The sequence below is a fragment of the Artemia franciscana genome, chromosome 10 (assembly GCF_032884065.1).
Source record: "Artemia franciscana chromosome 10, ASM3288406v1, whole genome shotgun sequence".
NCBI lineage: Eukaryota > Metazoa > Arthropoda > Branchiopoda > Anostraca > Artemiidae > Artemia > Artemia franciscana.
Genome location: NC_088872.1, coordinates 39,493,938 through 39,499,715, shown reverse-complemented (window position 1 = coordinate 39,499,715; position 5,778 = coordinate 39,493,938).

The window sequence follows — 5,778 nt, the reverse complement described above, 5'->3', positions numbered from 1 at the left end:
GGGGCAAAATTAAAACTTAAAACGAACAGAAATTACTTCGTATATGAAAGGGGCTGCTTCCTCACCAACGCCTCGCTCTTTACGCTAAAGTTTGACTCTTTCTCTCAACTCTTTTTTTTTAACAGTAAAAAGCAGTCTTTACGCTAAAGTTTGACTCTTTCTCTCAACTCTTTTTTTTAAAACAGTAAAAAACTTTAGCGTAAAGAGCGGGGCGTTGGCGAGGAAGCAGCCCCTTTCATATACGAAGTAATTTCTGTTCGTTTTAAGTTTTAATTTTGCTCCTTACTTTCAGTTAAAAAAACTTGTTTTTTTTTATTTAATTTCTGAACGTTTTTCAATCAATGCATGTTTTGATTTTGGCTCTCCGCAGAGGAATAATTAAAACGAAATTTGCATATTAATTTTTTTTTTTGCTAAATCGCTTTCTCATAATTTTGATCGAATGATTTTGAGAAAAAAGAGCGGAGGATGAAGCCTAGTTGCCCTCCGATTTTTTGGTTAATTAAGATAAAGGCAACTAGAACTTTTAATTTTTTACGAATCTTTTTTTTAGTAAAAGATATACGTAACTTATAAATTAGCTTACGTAAAGAAGTTTTGTGTTCTCATGTTTTTATTACATATATGAGGGGGTTCGCCCCCTCGTCAGTATCTCGCTCTTTACACTAAAGCTTAAATTTTGTCCCAATTCATTAAGAATGACCCCTGAATCACAAAAGCCGTAGAATAAATAGTTGAAATTACTAAAAATACTTTAACGTAAAGAGCGGGGTATTAGGAGGAGGTGAGCCCCTCATATGGGTAATAATTTCTGTTCGTTTTAAGTTTTAATGCTGCTCTTTACTTTCAGCTGAAAAAAACTTTTTCATATGTATTTTTTCATTTTTTTTTAAATATTGCTAGTAAATCCTGCGCTCCCTTCATGGAAATTTTCTTTCACCATGACAAATTCCTCGATGGAAAGTTTCCCCAGCCTATCCCCCTATTCTCAACCCCTCCCCCCAACCAAAAAATCCTACTGAAAACGCCTGCACACTTCCCAATAACCATTACTATATGTAAGCACTGGTCAAAGTTTGTAACTTGTAACCCCTCCCACGGGGACTGTGGGGGAGTAAGTCGTCCCCAAAGACATAGTTATAAGGTTTTTCGACTACGCTGAATAAAATGGCTATCTCAGAATTTTGATCCGTTGACTATGGGAAAATAATTAGCGTGGGAGGGGGCCTAGGTGCCCTCCAATTTTTTTGGTCACTTAAAAAGGGCACTAGAACTTTTCATTTCCGTTAGAATGAGCCCTCTCGCAACATTCTAGGACAACTGGGTCGATACGATCACCCCTGGAAAAAAAAAACAAACAAACAAATAAACACGCATCCGTGATCTGCCTTCTGGCAAAAAATACAAAATTCCACATTTTTGTAGATAGGAGCTTGAAACTTCTACAGTAGGGTTCTCTGATACGCTGAATCTGATGGTGTGATTTTCGTTAAGATTATGTGACTTTTAGGGGGTGTTTCCCCCTATTTTCTAAAATAACGCAAATTTTCTCAGGCTCGTAACTTTTGATGGGTAAGACTAAACTTGATGAAACTTATATATTTAAAATCAGCATTAAAATGCAATTCTTTTGATGTAGCTATTGGTATCAAAATTCCAATTTTTTAGAGTTTTGATTACTATTGAGCCGGGTCGCTCCTTACTACAAGTTCGTTACCACGAACTGTTTGATTTCAAAGCACCACTCGGGACCGGGGTTTGGACCTTTTTTCTATCTTTCTCATGAAATCTTACAGCCCTCCACTTTCCCCCGTTTTCTACTCAGAATAGAAGCTTGAATATTCCCCCAGAATGTTTTTAAAATTGTGGCCCATTTCTGCCTTTCCTTAATAAAATAATGATTATATCGAACTAATTTTCTTTTGTTTGAAGGTCGATATTTTCAAGGCCCACCGATTTTTTTGGGGGAGCTTCAATTTGAAGAGCATTCCGACATGTCCAAGTATTGATCATCTACTGATTCCTAAGTTTAATTTCGTCAGTAAACATCATGACAAAGAACTAAACCCATATAAGTTGGACTTTGACTTGACCTCGGACAAATCTGGAAAAAAACGAGAGTTTATTGTTAGATCTATTATTCTGAATAAAAATTGCCACTTTCAGTCCATTTGTTCTACAGTGACCAAAAATAACCATATTTTCGATAAGTTGCCCCTGTTATAATTGTTTCACTAGTTCATGAAAAACAAGGTATGACCCTGTCCTTCACCCAGTCGTCCTTGACAAATCATGTGTATCATTTATCTTTTGTAGATAGATTAATCATCCGCCTGTGAACTTCTTTATTACTTACTTACTCCTAGTGATTTTTTTCTTGTAAATGCCCTGTCCATGCTTGGTTGAACAACACTAATTGACTGCTCTTTCACGTAATAACTTTTTTTTTTATTTCAATATTTTTAGTTCATACCTTATATTTTTATTTTTATGTTTTTATTCTCCATTATCCAAATGGGAGTTTTTTCTTCAATGGGGTTCTTAATATTGAATGTCTTTTTAATTGTAAAAGAGACATTGTAAGTAAAGCTCTTTCACTCTTTGTAATTTTTTTTATGTTATTTAACGGAGGCGCTTAATCAGAGAGAAAAATAAACCACAAATTTAGCGTTTTCTTTTTGTTGTTTATGTTTTATTTCCTTACTGTATCTAGTCTTTTTTTTGTAAATAAACTTATTCTGAAATCTCGATTACAGTTTCCTTATACTTTTAGTTGGTCTTAAGAAAAAAGTAAAGAATTTTAATATTGCTTATAGAATAGTCTTAAGAGGGGCGCGACCGCTTCCATAGGAGACTTTAGACTAGAATCCATGTTAACTGGATTATAGAAATAGTAAAGTTGCTTGTCAGTGTATGAAAATCGGTGGAAAATAACAGCAAAGCAATTTATCAACTGTATTATAAAAAAAATATAGAAATTCCAGTTAGTATATTATTGGAACACAAAAGAAGATGGTTTGCCAACGAATCTCTTATTCTTAAAAGGAGCTCTAAAGAGCTCTTTTGCAAAATACATTTAATATACGTAAATTTTAGTAAGCGAATATCCAAGTTCTTTCTGTACTTGAGAAATTCTTTCTGTACTTGGGTGTATTCTCTATGACTAATGTGTGTATATTCCTGTGATAAATATTAGATGGCTTTGTTCGATGTCACTATGTTTATGAAAAATCCAGGAGTAGCTATGATAATGAATAGGTTCGAGTTCTCTATTATCCATCTGAGAATAAAATGTTACACGTGTTATAAATTGAACTCTGTAACTATCTCTATCATTCATTCTATTTTTTAAATCTCTAACAACAGAGTCAAATAGTGGTCAAAAATCTGCTCCATTTGAATTCATTGAGATATTAACTGTAAGGGAATTTTCTCTAATCCATTGAATAGTTGGATTGTTATCGTGTTGTTGTTCTTTAAATATATACTGTGGGATATCTGGAACTTCTTGTTTTTTTTTCCTATTTGTAAATAAATTCAAAATATCAATATTCCATTCTTTTTTAACACTCTCTACTAGTTACATCTCGAATGCATTGTCGATTTTGATCAACATCCTTTTTATTGATTTCTATTTGATTATTAAAATAGTTCTTTACTTCATTATAATTTCCAGCACTTGAAATCTATTTTGATTTAGAAGATTTTTTAGTTGAGTAATATCTTTATTTCGTACACTACTAAATTGAAGTTTTAAATCTAAAAGAATTTTATTCTTTTCTTCGATTTCATTTTCTAATTTTAGTTTTAATTCAGGTTCAATATTGTAGTAATGCTGCTTTTTGTCGTTTTCTCTTTTTACATTTCTTGACCATTGAATATAGTGATTACACATATATATTTTGTTATTAAGATGATCATTGATGGTATTGAAAAGTTTTTTGCCAATCATTTTTAAATTATGGTTTTTGGCAAATGACTGCAATTCATTAAGTGTATAATGCGGCAATTAATTTTTTATCTTGACGAATTTGAATTTTCGTTGTAAGCAACTTTTAATCACCTCTGCAATGTCTGTCATTTATTACAAACTAATTTTATCAAACAAAATTCCAAATCTAAAAAATAGTCAAGCATGAGGAATTTTATTACTTCCTATTTACTACTCTTGAAACTTTCTTCAGAACGTAAAAGTCTGTGACTGTTTATTAATATGTTTAATAAAGTAAATTTGTTTAATAATTTAAATCTGTAATAAATATTAATTGTATGCAATGTAAAAAGGACTCGGACAGTTTCAAAAAGAAATGGAGTGCCAATGATCAAATGTATTTGTACATTTTGTGGTTGCAAAAAACAACAACAGTTTTTAAAAAAAGGGAAGCAATGAGCACAAACCCTGGATAAAAGGAAATGGTATGAGTAGTGTAGAAAACAAATTTTTAGAACTATTATTCAAACTTTTCAGGGATTGATAATTTACATAGAAAATTAAAAAACCGTGGTTTTACTGTATCAAAAACTAAAATCAAAGAAGTGTTGCAAAATCAAAATGTTTTTGTTTACAAAACATTTTTGTTAGCTTATACATTTAAAAGAAGACATGTTCACATTCATAGTATCGATGACAAGTGCTAAATATACTATCAATGGAAAATGTATTGAAAGAACTGATTATGTAGGCATAACGACGGCTGTTAAAAATCTGTTTTCAGATGACTATAGTCGAAGCGCAGCTACTAATATGTTTTGATATGAAGGTAAAACCCAATCCGTTGATTACTTTAAAGGAGAAAATGAGTTTGAAAGCACTTTTACACCTGTTGCAGCAGGTGGTGGAACCATTATAATAAGACAAAATAACGCTTTAATAGTGGTTTATTTAAAAGATTAAATAAAACCAAAGAAAGTCACGTGGTTAGTATGTATCTACCACTATCACGATTATTTGGATTTTGTCAAGATATTAATCGTGTTTTTAGTTGAGTTAAACATCAAATTATAATAAAAGAAACGGTTTTTCCAATATTATCATAAAACTAGCTGTTGGGGTGGCGCTTCGCGCCACCCCCCCCCCCCCCCCCCCAAGCGCGTGCGTAAACCGTTACGCGCCATTGTAGTTGTGTCCCTGTGTCCCACCTGTGAATATACATATATATATATATATATATATATATATATATATATATATATATATATATGTAAAGAAACGGTTTTTCCAATATTATCATAAAACTAGCTGTTGGGGTGGCGCTTCGCTGTCCCATTGTCTGTCCATATAAATAGATTGTCAGGTTTACCAACTCTTGAACATGCAACATAATAATTGTCCATGGGAAAACAATCCGTATTCAGACGTATACCGCATTTTTCTAACGATTTCCCTTGAGCTTTGTTGATGGTGATTGCTAATCGAACATTCCCTGTGTCCCCGTCGTCATTTATATATCCCCCTGTGCCCCCGGCGTCCCCGTTGTAGTTGTATCCCTGTGTCCTGGTCGTCATTTATATTCTCTGTGTCCCGGTCGTCATTTGTGTCCCGGTATCCCAGTCTGTAATTTCTCTTTGAGTGTCCCGGTCGTCATTTATATTCCCTCTGTCCCGGTGTCCCGGTCGTCATTTGTGTCCCGGTCTGTAATTTCTCTTTGAGTGTCCCGGTCGTCATTTATATTCCCTGTGTCCCGGTCGTCATTTCTGTCCCGGTGTCCCGGTCTGTAGTGTCATCTTATAATGACGTCATATACAAAGCCTTATATACTTATAATGACGTCAAATGCA